Here is a 15,203-nt window from a genome sequence, read left to right as displayed (position 1 = left end):
GAACTGCGGGTCAGTAACCGAGTACCTTAGCCACTAGGCCACCACGGCGGGGCGAGGGTGATTATGTGCCAAAGGTTACGCACTACGACAATGGGGGACGCACAAGCTACACCATATGGAGCTTTGCCCCTAAAAAAATGTCAACAGGGTAGGAGACTATGTAAGTACAGTGCAAATCTCAGAGCAGAACAATGACTGAGAGCTGTGAAAAACATCAAGCTCCAAAAAGTAAGCATCGTAAAGACGTTGTATCCTGCCAATTGTCGAATGTTCACAGAGGCAGGTGGGTACATGAAAAGGTCAATTCTCTCTGGGGAGCTTACGTGCAATTCGCAAATTAACACAGTTGAGCTGTACAGAGCAGAATATGATACCTTGCGCAAGCTTGTAAAGAAATAACAGATCAGCGCGATTTCGTTGGCAGCAAAGTGATGGGAATAATAATAATAATCCAGCAGCGTAAGAACGAGATCCAGTGTCATTTCTAGAAAAACGATGCTTCTAAATGCCGAGGAATTTTTTTGTGGACTCGCTCAATGGCGTTGCTGCTGGAATTAGGAATGCCATTGTAGATCACAGATGCCTACTCAAGTTGAGGAAGACATAGCGCCATGTACAATTTTCAGAAGGGCACAGGAGAACGTAATTTAGACATTCTGCAAACACAGCCTAGGGTGTGAAGACCCCACAAAGCAACACACTTCACGTGAGCAGAAAAGTGGAAAGTGCTATCAAAAAGAACACCTAGATTATTGATCTTCGTTTTTCAAATAAAAAGGGAAAAGTTATTGCTCCTACACTATTCAGAATAAGAACTCAAATCAGATTGCAGCAAGCGACAATCAATAACTGAATAGATTTTCTTAAATATCTTTACGCCATCCGCATACAGAAGTAAACAAAAATTCCAAATGACAAAAGTAATATCAATAACATATATTAAAAAAAGGAGTGGGCCCAGTACCAAACCTTGAGGAACCCCACTAGTAACTTTATACAAAGAGGATGTTTAGCCTGTAACCGCAACAAACCATGATCTATCAAGAAGATAGCTATGGAGTAGGTACATAATTGAAGAATCGACATATAATAATAATAATAATAATAATAATAATAATAATAATAATAATAATAATAATAATAATAATAATAATAATAATAATAATAATAATAATAATAATAATAATAATAATAATAATAATAATAATAACAATAATAATAATAATAATAAATAATAATAATAATAATTATTATTATTATTATTAATAATATTATTATTCATAAAAGAAGATGCGAAAGTCACTGCGGGTTCAGTGGAAAAAGATTGGCGGAGCAATCCAACCCTGTACATCACAGTGACACCACCGCAGAGTGGCGCCACCATGTGTCCACGCGCAAAATAAGACGCATCTGTTAAACCTTAAGCATGTGCGTGGACAGTGCATTGGTAGGGCGCCGGGCGCCTTTCCTGGCGGAGTGAGTTCGATCTCCAGCGGGTCATAGGTTCGATTTCCAGCGGCAGAACTTTTAAAGACGATAGTCTTTCTTGGGGACATTCGATGCCAAAATTTTGGTCTGTCTACCTGTCTTTCATTCTGTCTGTCTGTCTGGCTGTCGGGCTGTCTGTACATTTGCCTCTTTGTCCACGCTAACAATATCCTAAATGGCACTCAACGATACGTCAAACGGCATATCCCATCCGCAGCTCCCACCGATGTTGCTGAAATTGCAGCGTACATACTTGTGCAATTGTCCATTCAAAAGCAATTATGGGCATATCTGAGACGTCATAACAACACGTCAATATTTAGCATGCGTGGCTTTTTACTACAGAAGGCACACATCAGTAATTCTAAGGACGGTAGCGTTTATCGCGTTACGCTGAGATTGCCATGCGATGCTCAAAAAGACAAGTGTTTTTAATGCTTTGCCATGGTGGTGGCACCTGCCCGTCGCTTTGCGTTCCACACCTTACCACTTACGAGTCAGGCGCGCATTTTTCTCTGTGGGCGCGCACGCCTTCCTTCATTTTAGGAGATAACTGCCAGATGGCGCTCGTGTCCAACATGCCTCGAATAGCTCGTTAGCCTTCGCCGCACTGATGGAAATTCTCTAACGCAGCGCTTCCGGTATACGATGCACCAATTTTCTTGCGTAAAACATCAAATAAACGTTTTGTTCACTCTCTCCACGCGCAAGACTATCGTCTTTCCGCGGAATTTGCAGTAAAATATGCACATATGGGACAAATGTTTTTCTTCTCGTTTTCGCTCCTTTCTGATCCGTTAAATGCTGTGAATTTTACCAACGTTTTATCGTGACGAAAATACGTCAGTGAACTCATGTTGCAGTCCTGCACAAACACTTTAGTGTTCAAAAAGAAGAAGAAAACGCAATTACTCATGACAATTGTTTCAGTCAGAGTTGTTCGATAGAACACTCTAACGCAAAAAGAACTTCCATGGTCTCCATATGTGATCATAAGTCTTGAGGATAATGAAGCATTCCTGCTACCTAATTGGTTGGTCGTTGAACTTATTGAGTGCGTTGCAAAGCGATCATCTTTTTGGATGGTATTCCTTGTTGCAGTGCTCACGAGATGTGGAGTCGGCTATCTGTGCAAAACACTTACGCACGGATGCATACGATTACCAGGTATAATCTGACAAAAGGAACCGTGACGACTTCAAATTATTTATGAAATTTCAAGGCTCAAGGATGGATCAAATGAGTGTCAGCGAGAGTGCTTGAAATGCGGATAGTTCAATTGCAACGCGGTGCATTGACAGGCGACCATGCGGAGCTTTGGTGAAGCAATATATCTTTGCAGACTAGCTGGTCATACTTGAAAAGTTGACTTGCTGCGCAAGCTGAAGCCTTCAGCTTGCGCGGTAAGTCCAGATTTTAAATCTGGAGCTTCCATGCAGCGTTGGTCCAAGAAAGTTGTATAATTTAAGGTATTTAATGTGGATCCATGATCTACTCATTGAAAACAAATTATACTACTGTGGCTTAGTATAAATATAACTTTGATCTGTTGCTTGTGGTGATTTAGGGGATGTAACAGCCCTCCAGACTCAAATATCAGCTGCTTGTGCGGACCATGGCAAAAACTGCAAACTAGACATTGAAATGTAGCTTGCGAGTCTCAAAAAATTTTCCAAAACATGCAGCTCTGAGACAGGCGTGCGCGCCCGTCTCAGCGATGATAACGTGTAGAACGCAAGGCGACGGGTAGGTGCCACCACCATGTCATCTTAGCAAAGCGTTGGAAACATTCACCTTTTTGTGCAAGCGTTCCATCGTCAGCGCAGCGTGACAAGCGATACGGTTCTTAGAATTACTTATGTATGCCTTTTTGTACTGAAACACCCACATACAGAATATATACGTGTTGTTATAGTACCCGAGATATGCGTAATACTTGCTTTTTATTTGACAATCACACAAGCATGAACGCCAAACCTTGGGCAACATTGATGGTTGCTGTGGATGGGGTCGGCCGTTTGGAGTATCGGCTGGTGCGTTCAGAGTACCCGGTACCGTTAAGCGTAAAAAATAACAGGCAGACAGACAGGCAAACAGACAGACAGACAGACCAAATTTTTTGCGTCAATGGTCCCCAAGAAAAACTATCGTCTTTAAAATATACCGAAATATGCCCGCCCACTGCGAACAGAGTACTTCATTTCAGTCGGAAGTGTATACAGAGCATTATTTATTATTTGCACGGAAATACTGAATCAGCACTTAATAAACGCTTAAGTAGTATGCCTTTCAATTCTGTTTTTTTTTGCTAGAAATTTAACTATACTAGTACATGGGTGGAGGTTATTATTTGAATATCTTAAGTGCAGTTGCGTGACGGTGCCTTTTAAGACCCTCATGGAAAGGTGAAAAGTGCCACGTGTCTGGTACGTTCCATTGTCAAGCACAAAACTTGTAGTTAGACGTGTCTGTAGTAAGGTTGCTGGTCTCCAGCGAATTCCCGCAGGACTGTATATTTAGCCCCATTTTTACGCATAACTTTCGGTCGGGAATGCTAAATTTGTTTAGCTCAATGGAGCTTGATATGAGCTTTAAGTTTCTCTCTTTATTTTTTATCAGGATTGTCCGACTCCACTAATTTCTTAAACAGTCAAATCTAACGTTACTGTAATTACACGTTTCCATTTTTGCAATGTAACTGTAACGAGTTCCTTTTCTAATTAATAAACTGCTAACGGAAACTCGTTCCAAACTTGAGAAAGAATGAAGAAGGAGCTTTCATTACTGTTTTAGATGAACGTGTACGACACTGGCCGAGACGACAGCACTTATACTGGCTGTCTACTTTTTTTTCCGTGCCACTGAACTTCAATATTTATTGCAATCTTCTTGCACTTGGGGGAGGGGCGAAGGGCGGAAAAAAACGCGAAATGGAAGAGAAGCATCTGTTTTGGTACTGTACACTTGCTTTATTGGTCCTGCAGTTATGAAACCCTCGCCAAGCGTTTTCATAGCAATTTTGGCAGACGACGACTGTGACGAAGCTCCAAGAATTCTGGTAAAAAGCAGTGCGTGAGGCCTTTATTTGTACCCTGAAGAAACGGCAGTTGCAAAGAAGTTGCACCATATTTACAATTACACTTTTATGAAGCGCTTGTGTTCTTGGTTCTTATAGTTTGGTGGAACACTTTATTTTAAACAAAATTGCTGGTGCATTTAACTGTGCATGGAATTTAGAATAAATATCCAACATTAGATGACGCAGCCAGATGGCAAAAAAGGCGGTGACATGACGATTATTCTAGGTTTCTTTTTTTTGCAAGGAATGTTCACCACGTGTTCATCGTAAAATGCCAAGTGGAACATTTCAGTTGTCGCGTGCACAAATGCATCATTCTCCACGAATAATACTGAATACCTCCCAAGCAGGGGCGTAGGATAGTATTATGATTGCAGAGTCGTACTTGAATCTGAAGTGCAGACCAGGTACGCCAATATGATCGAGTGTCGGTTGGAGCCCTGTATTAACAGGCAAAAAAAAACTGTGCGCGTGCGTGGTTTTGGGAGTGGAGGCTACGAGTCCCATGCGCCAACTCTTGTGTGCCACTGCTTTAATGGCCCTGTCGGTTTTGGGATGGCCTTTTCGTTGGTCACTACATGGCACTCTGCTGAAACGCCATCATAGACAATTTCATGTGACTCCGAACAGCATCTGTTAGACCAAGAAAGTCCTTTTCTTGCTTGTTTTTCAGCTGAGTGGGAAGATATACTACCGGGATGTAGAAAGACCGTTTCACTGAGTTGCCTTACAAATAACCTGCCATTCAATCTACGTTCAGATATGCAGAACTAAAACGTATCAGAGCACTGAAATAAATTTAATAAAACAGCACAATAAATAAGCCGGAGGTATACTTTAGCATAAAAGGGCATATGTATGATATACGAGGGCCTGTGAACTAAATCGCGTTGCTTAAGTCGGACAAAAAAGTATTCTTCATTCCAAATACTGGCGGCTCGGTGCCGAATTCTCGTGAACATTCATTAAGCTCAAAATGACAAGGATTAAGGAGCATGGAAGTTTTTTTTGATAGCTTGCAAAATAAAATTTAAGGAATGCGTTTGTATAAAGAGATTTGCACTGCAATATATCCCAGGAAAGCTCTCACAACGATCACATCAAGCTTGGGGATGTTCTTTACCCAATAATCATTGCTGCTTGTGTTCTTTTGAGTTGTCTTTTAGACTTATAATGTTATAAGGTATAAAGCTTCAAGCTGCAAGGTTCTTTCAATTATGCATAAAAGGAGTGGCGTTCTCTCGATGACCAGAGTTTTCTACGACTGACGGATGTGTGTGCCAATATCGTTGTACTTTGGGAGCCAATCTTACTTTTATGGGCTCAAGCTTGCCCAATAATGATTGTAATCTTATCGGATACAATTATTTTAGCCACTGTTGCAACTACATGACATGTACGAGGCTATTTGTTGGCCTCTAGGTGGTACCTGCTTAATGACATAATTTAGCCGCAAAATAACAAAAATGCAGCGTAAAAAACACATGACCTCGACCAGGGGCACTTCCAACTAAAGTAGACGGAGTGAAAGCCCAGAAATAAATATACACTGTCTTCACACAGCCTTACGCTATCCAGCTATCGAACAATTCCTTTTCCGATACGTGCAACGTCACCTACGTCTCGCTGATACACTTTTCTTTTTTCTTTTTGTTAGGCTTCATTCAACTCACATGCAGTTTTATGCCAACTTCTACCTAGAATATTGTTCTCTTGAAAACGTGGTTCACACTTACAGGCTTTTGAGTGCATAGGCAAATCCGCCAAGCCATCCTTAATTGTTTTTTTTTTCGTACTCCCTAACACGTTCAATTTTACAGCGCACGATGTGCCCGATGTACGAGTTGCTACAAGCAAGGGGAATTTCATAAACAACCGGGGAATCTCATAAATATGGCACGACTTTTCAGGAAATGTGATAAAGGCACGGTTTGTGAAATTTACCTTTTTGTGGCAAATTCTACATTGGGCATATCGGGCGATATCAGCGTGCTAGCGATCATAAATTAAATTCAATTAAGGGTGCCTTGGCGCATTCATTGATATATTAAAAACCACACAATTGTGAACAACATTTGAAAAGAATAAATACTTTAAATGGAAGTAGGTTCAAAACGGCACGTGAGTTGATGGAAGCCTATTATATTTATAAGAAAGAATGGTGTACCAACGACACGTCGGTGACGTTGTACGTACTAGAAAAGAGATCCTTTGATAGCTGGATAGCGTATAAGGCTGGGTGAAGACTGCAGATGTCCATATGTTGTATATTTATGTCTGGGTTTGTGCTCAGTCTACTTTATTTTGGAACAAAGCTTGCCCTTGTCGTTGTTTCTTTCTTTACTAAGCACTTGTGTTATTGCGCGGCTGAAGTTTGTCATAAAGACGTGGCATGTGGTACTATTTCCATCGTCCTCCGGACGCCAGCATAACGCCGTGAAGCAAACCAGGGCTGTGAAGAAAAAGAGTAAAGACCTACCAAATCATCGAACTAGCAGCAGGCAGCATAGACTATCTATAGCGTCATGATAGCACGAGTGGCTCACGGGAGAGCATCAGCGATAATATTCGAGACCCCAGCGTGATGACGGACGTCAAATTCACATTCATGTAGTGTCATAAGCAACGGGACAAACTGTACTTGAGCAATTACTTAAAAAAGATCTAAGTTAAGACAGCAGTATAGTTACTGCGGTTAATCGGCGCCAGAACATAAATATATATGTGACGAACCACACGAGAACGGTGTGGTGGAATGGTAGAGAAGGAGGAAGACGAAGACAAATAAATGGTTCATCGTACAGCCATCACGCCTCCTGCGTCACGCTAGTCGACAGGATCTACCGTGCCCTTCATCATGGCCACATCCAAGAAAGTCATCAACATCCCGAAGTACTCGGGAGCATCTACAGACGTCCCCTTTGACAAGTGGCTCCGACTCTTTGAGGTGAGGACTGCGGCCGCAGCATGGACGGAGCGAGACAAGCTGTGCTACTTCTCCGATTACCTTGAAGGTGAGGCTTTCCGATGGTTTCTCACCGAGGTTTTCGACACAGACGCGTCTTGGGAGAGCTTATGTGAACGCATGAAGGGACGCTTTACGAGTGGCGTCGCGGATCCTTTTCGCCAATTCATTCATTGCCGGTTGCGAACAGGCCAGAGCTTGCAGGAATACTATAATGAAAAAATGTCTCTCGGACGCCTCGCCGACTTAAAGGACACGCACCTTATATCAGGGCTCATCGACGGCCTTCCTGCGCATATGGAGATGGCGCTTGCTGGGCTTACCTCGTCTACACCAGAGGCATGGCTTACAGCTGCACTTCGTGTAGAGTCAACCATGCAGAGAATGAAGTTACATCGCTTTCCACCAGCTCGGAACACACAGATTAACGTAACAAGTGACAGAACTAGTCAGCGTCCACGTAATTCCCCGGTACGAACACCCGTGCGTGAGTGTAAACACTGCGCGATGGATGGCTTACCCCGACAGATGCACTGGCATAATGAATGCCCACGACGCGCAAGCATTTCCGCCCTCTCCACCAACCAGGGAAACGAGGAGGGCGACCCAGAATTAATGTAATTCAGTTTGATGCCCTCATTAACGGGTACCCTGTCAGCGCTACACTTGATACCGGAGCTACAATTACCTGTATCAACGAAGCAGTGCTGAAGGCACTTCACCTGCAAATATTGAGGAATTCATGCATCTCAGTTCAACAAGTCACATCATCTACCAAAACTTTGGGTCGCGTTAATCTAAAGGTAACGATAGGAAAAGTGACAAGAGAAATTCAGGCTCATGTTCTACAAGGCATGAAGAGCAACCTACTTCTTGGCTTGGATAGTGCTTGCCTCTTTAATTTGTCGCTGGACCTTGACACTATGACTCTACGCCAAGGGAAAGACATCCTCCATTCTCGTACACAGAACCAAACCACGGTTAACAAGGGCGCGTCTTTGCAAGGTGTTGAAGTTTGTGATGTACTACATCTAAACAAAACTCAACAGTTGGCATTGAAGCAGCTTATCCACAAGTACGATGACATTTTTTCCAAGTCAAAGACAGACATTGGGTGCATCAACGGCGAAATGCATCGCATTCATCTCAACAACAATGTTCCCATTCGTAGAGCTCCCTATCGATGCTCAGAAACTGACAGCGTTGAAATGGACAGACAGATCAATGAGCTTCTCAAGCAAGGTGTCATACGACTATCTACCTCCCCATACGCTGCGCCAGCACTTCTGGCAGAGAAAAAAGGGGAAGGACGCACGCGCTTCTGCATCGACTACCGCAAGCTGAACGAATTGACGGTGCCTGATTATCAGCCCATCCCTCGCATCGATGACGTTCTCGATTCTCTGGGGAAATCTACGTACTTTTCGACATTAGACATACGTCAGGTTACTGGCACGTGAAGATTCACCCTGATGACATTCCGAAAACGGCGTTTGTCACACGTACCGGTCACTACGAGTGGCTCGTCATGCCTTTTGGCCTTCGGAATGCTCCGGCCACCTTCGAACGGGCTGTCAAATTCGTATTGGCAAAACACCGTTTGCAGAACGTCACGAATTACTTCGATGACATTGTTGTCTATTCTGACACGTTTCCAGACCATCTGAGGCATCTGGAGGGCGTTTTGAAAGCTTTCAAAAGCGAAGGCGTCAAGCTGAAATTAAAGAAATGTCAATTCGCTCGAACCTCCATTGAGTACCTGGGACACAAGGTTTCGCATGACACCGTCACTCCAAAGCAAAGCAACGTGGACGCAATCTTACGGTTTCCGACACCATCACGCCATAAAGAGTTGCAGCGTTTTCTCGGTACTGTCAATGTTTACCGGCGATACATCGACCACTTCAGTCAAATCGCTCACCCACTGACACGCCTGCTCAGCAAAGACGCCACCTGGAATTGGGATGCGGAGTGTGAACTGGCTTTCACTCAGCTCAAGAAATGCGTGACGGAAGAGCCAATCCTTAACATCTACGATGCCACTAAGCCTTGTGTGCTATACTGCGATGCATCCAACAGAGGTATCGGTGCCGTCTTGAAGCAGGCTGATGATGAAGGTAGAGAGCACCCAATCGCATACCATTCACGGAAGTTACTAAAACACGAAATTAATTACGCCATCACAGAACTCGAATGTTTGGCAATTATTGACGCCATCGATAAATGGCACTGCTATCTACACTATACTATACTGTGGTAAAAACACAGTATACTATAGTGATGGGCGACTTTAATCCAAAGGTAGGGAAGAAGCAGGCTGGAGACCAGGCAGTAGGAGATTATGGGATGGAATCTAGAAACGCCAGAGGAGAGCTACTAGTAGAATTCGCAGAACGCAATAATTTACGGATTTTGAATACTTTCTACCGAAAACGAGAAAACCGCAAGTGGACATGGAGGAGCCCTAATGGCGAAAATAAGAACGAAATAGACTTTATAATGAGTGCACACCCTGGAATCGTGCAGGATGTGGAAGTGATTGGCAAGGTACGATGCAGTGACCATAGAATGGTACGGTCTCGAATTCGCCTAGACTTGAAGAAGGAACGACAGAAACTGATACGCAAGAAGCCAATCAATCAGCTAGCACTGAGAGGGAAAGTACAGGAATTCAGAGTGTCGCTGCAGAACAGGCACTCGGCTCTTAGTGGGGAAACCAACCTTAGCGTAGATACAATGAATGATAATCTGACGAGTCTCATTAGGGAGTGTGCAGTGGAAGTTGGAGGCAGGGTAGTTAGACAGAACACTGGCAAGCTTTCCCAGGAAACAAATAACTTAATTAAGAAGCGTCAAATCATGAAAGTGTCATGTACAACAGACAAAATAGAACTGGCAGAGCTTTCGAAGTTGATTAATAGACGTAAGGTATGCGATGTAAGAAGGTATAACATGGAGAGAATTGAACACGCTTTGAAAAACGGAGGAAGTGTCAAAGCATTGAAGAGGAAACTTGGGATAGGCAAAAGTCGGATGTATGCACTAAGGGACAAAGAAGGCAAAATAACTACCAATATGGATAGGATAGTTAAAATAGCGGAGGAGTTTTACAGAGATCTGTACAGTAGCCGAGACAACCACGACCTTAATGCTATAAGAACTAGCAGTAACCCAGATTACACCCCACCAGTAATGATAGAAGAAGTCAGAAAAGCTTTGGAGAGCATGCAAAGGGGCAAAGCTGCTGGTGAGGATCAGGTAACATCAGATCTGCTGAAAGATGGAGGACAGATTGTGTTAAAAAAACTAGCCACCCTATTTACGAGGTGTCTCCTGACGGGAAGAGTACCAGAGTCTTGGAAGAACGCTAACATCATCCTAATACATAAGAAAGGAGATGACAAGGACTTGAAGAATTACAGGCCGATCAGCTTGCTCTCTGTAGTATACAAGGTATTTACAAAGGTAATTGCTAACAGAGTAAAGAAAACATTAGAATTCAATCAACCAAAGGAACAAGCAGGATTTCGAACAGGCTACTCAACAATTGACCACATTCATACTATCAATCAGGTAATAGAGAAATGCTCAGAGTATAACCAACCCCTATACATAGCATTCATAGATTACGAGAAGGCGTTTGATTCAGTAGAAATATCAGCCGTCATGCAAACACTGCGGAATCAGGGCGTAGATGAAGTGTATATAAACATTCTGGAAGAAATCTACAGGGGATCAACTGCTACCATAGTGCTTCATAAAGAAAGCAACAGAATACCAATCAAGAAGGGTGTAAGGCAGGGGGACACAATTTCCCCAATGCTATTTACCACGTGCTTACAGGAGGTTTTCAGAAGCCTAGAATGGGAACAGTTAGGTATAAGAGTCAATGGAGAATACCTTAGTAACCTGCGCTTCGCCGATGACATTGCATTGCTGAGTAACTCGGGGGACGAATTGCAACTCATGATTACGGAGTTAGACAAGGAGAGCAGAAAGGTGGGTCTTAAAATTAATCTGCAGAAAACGAAAGTAATGTACAACAACCTCGGCAAGGAGCAGTGCTTCGAGATAGGTAATAGTGCACTTGAAGTTGTAAAAGACTATGTCTACTCAGGGCAGGTAATAACCGCGGAGCCGAACCATGAGATTGAAGTAACTAGAAGAATAAGAATGGGGTGGAGCACATTCGGCAAGCATTCTCAAATTATGACAGGTAGATTGCCACTATCCCTCAAGAGGAAGGTACACAACAGCTGTATCTTGCCGGTACTTAGCTACGGAGCAGAAACCTGGAGATTTACAAAGAGGGTTCAGCTTAAATTGAGGACGATGCAGCGAGCAACGGAAAGAAAAATGGTAGGTGTAACCTTAAGAGACAAGAAGAGAGCAGAGTGGATTAGGGAACAAATGGGGGTTAAGGATATCATAGCTGAAATCAAGAAGAAGAAATGGACATGGGCAGGGCATGTAGCGCGTAGACAGGATAACCGCTGGTCATTAAGGGTAACTGACTGGATTCCCAGAGAAGGGAAGCGGGTTAGGGGGAGACAGAAGGTTAGGTGGGCAGATGCGATTAAGAAGTTTGCAGGTATAAATTGGCAGCAGCAAGCACAGGACCGGGTTAACTGGCGGAACATGGGAGAGGCCTTTGTCCTGCAGTGGACGTAGTCAGGCTGATGATGATGATGATGATGATGATGATGATGATGATGATGATGATCTACACGGGAAACCTTTCACTGTGATCACAGATCACGCAGCGTTGCAATGGCTCAAAAGCATCAAGAATCTCCGAGGCCGACTTTTCCGGTGGTCCTTGAAACTCTCCATTTACGACGTGAACATCAAACACCCAGAGGGCATTGACAACATTGAAGCTAATGCACTATCTCGAAGCCCGGTAGTTCAACTCCTATCTGCTGAGCAACTGCGAGAGCATGACAACGACAAACCACCCGGAAAGCATACCATTGAGAACGGACTGAGTATAGTGACACGCAGGGGAATACGAAAAGTCTATGTGCCTTTTGCCCTCCGGTCTTATCTTCTCCAAAAAGCTCATGACGCTTTCGGTCATGTCGGGGTAAAGAAGACGCTGCGGCTTCTCTCTCCACAGTACTATTGGCCCGACATCATCACCGACATGAGCGAGTACATACGCCACTGCGATACCTGCCAGCGCTGCAAGAAACCGAAGAACAAACGATTTGGTTCCTTGGAGTCTTTGCCACCAGCGGAACAATCGTTTGATCTTCTGGCCATGGACACTATCGGAGGTTTTGGCAACTACGGCTCATCCAAAAGATTCATTCACTTAGCCGTTGATCATGCCACCCGTTATGTCTGGGCTTTCGCACACAAGAATGAGACTTGCGACGCGTACATCTCTTGCCTGAAGAGTATCTTCGCTGCTAGAAAGCCGCGGAAGTTCCTTTCCGACCGCGGCACAGGATTCACTGCCGGCAAATTTAAGCAGTTCCTCAAGCACAACAATATTCATCAGCTTTTAACAAGCTCACAACGCCCGCAGTGTAATGGCCTAAACGAGCGCACTAATCAGACGATCGTTACTCGCCTCCGATGCAAGATCAACGATGAACCCGAAAACCATGGCCGCGTCTACTCTCGGACGTTGTCGACGAGTACAATAGAACGCCTCACGAAGTCACAGGCTACCCACCCTGCTTTCTTATGTATGGCACACCATCGTATCCCTATCTTCTTCCAGGCGTTACCGAAAATCTGCAGGAAGCTCGTACAAACGCAGTCCGCAATTCAGTAGCATATCACGAGAAAAACAAGATCATATATGACAAGAAGTTCCTTCCATTAAAGCTTCAAGTGGGAGACCCTGGCACCCCTGGCACCCGAACCCCCTGGCACCCGAACCGCGGCAAACTCAGCGCAATCATGGAAGGACCCTATACAATCATACGCAAGATTTCGGCAGTTAACTACGAGATCGACCGCAGCGTGGCTCCACTCGGTCGCCAGACTGACATCGTTCATGTCGGGAGACTTAAACGATATCATCCACCCCTGCACCTACGTCTCTCTCGGGGGAGGGGGGAAGCGTGTGACGAACCACACGAGAACGGTGTGGTGGAATGGTAGAGAAGGAGGAAGACGAAGACAAATAAATGGTTCATCGTACAGCCATCACGCCTCCTGCGTCACCCACACACACATATATATATATATATATATATAAGTCAAGTAGATCCTCCAAGAGAACGGTAACAACGGAAGTGTTTAATTCGACAGTTTCGGCCAGAGTCTGGCCTTCATCAGGAGTCATAGAATGTACCATGACTCCTGATGAAGGCCAGACTCTGGCCGAAACTGTCGAATTAAACACTTCCGTTGTTACCGTTCTCTTGGAGGATCTACTTGACTTATTGCAACGCTACGGCCATTTTCGCCACCATGCCTGCCTATATATATATATATATATATATATATATATATATATATATATATATATATATATATATAGTGCCAAAATTGACGCATAGACTATCGTCCATGCTTCAAAATTGGCGCTTGTAGTCTCCCTTTAAATAGGCTTTGATGCCACCATAGTTAGTCGATATCTTAAGCATTGTTTTACCCACCGTGATAGTGTAGTGGCAATAGTGCTCGAGTGGTGACCCAAAGGTCATCGAATGCCGGCCGGGGTGATTTAGATGGACGCGATATACTTGAGGCCCATCTACGTTCAGCAGAACTAGGTTGTGGGAATTTCCACAGCCTTCCAGTGGGATCCACCATAACAATATCTTGTATTTGGAATATGAAACCGCATATATTTATTGCTATTTTTCAAACCTAGTCGTTTTTATAATGAAAAACTAAATGAACAGTGCTACAGGGGACGTATATTATACGATTGGCTCGGTGCACTCGACAATATTTTCCTTACCATTATTACACGTCACGAGGCTCAAATACAACAAAACATTCCTCTATACCCTGAGGTAGCGCCACCCATATCTCTAACGGAAAATTCTCTATACATCAGTTATCAAACCTTCCAGTGTAATCTTTAGTGCTCGAGCAAGTTTGACACCAAGCTAGTAACTAGTCGTGTCCTGCGTGTATTCTTGAACAGAACAATTTATAACCATCGCGAAACTGGCCCAAGATTCTGGTGCTGCCTGCGCAGAGCGTTCTTTACACTTTTTCTGGTCTCCTTTTCCGGAGGTGCAATGAAGTACGGGTTTTGGCCACCTTTATTTTTGCTAATGTTTTTTTATCAACACTTCTGTTTATTTTCACGCGGAGCCACTTCGCCTTTTGATTATGATGACAATTACATACATGTATGGCTCATGCCCAATCTTCGGGAATGGTCAAAAGAGAGATTTTTTATTAGAAAAAGTTGTCAGATAAGAATGGTAAAACTAATGAATTACATAAAATAGATAAACGAAATATTTACCTTGATTTAGATACTTAAGATCAACCCCACCCTTACTAATCAAAAAAATTTCTACCATGAAACGGAGGTCTCAGGGACAATGAAAAATGAGGGGATATTTTGAAATTTGAAATGACGAAATCCCATCTAATTCGAATAAACACCGCTTTGAGAATGTTTTCCCTCGGTAGTATAAAGCGGATGCATGATGAGAAATATTTTTCAGTTGTCTGGTCCTTGTTACAAAA

Source organism: Rhipicephalus microplus, chromosome X (assembly GCF_043290135.1).
Source record: "Rhipicephalus microplus isolate Deutch F79 chromosome X, USDA_Rmic, whole genome shotgun sequence".
In the NCBI taxonomy this organism is placed as follows: Eukaryota; Metazoa; Arthropoda; class Arachnida; order Ixodida; family Ixodidae; genus Rhipicephalus; species Rhipicephalus microplus.
Note: the sequence above shows the minus strand (reverse complement) of the source record.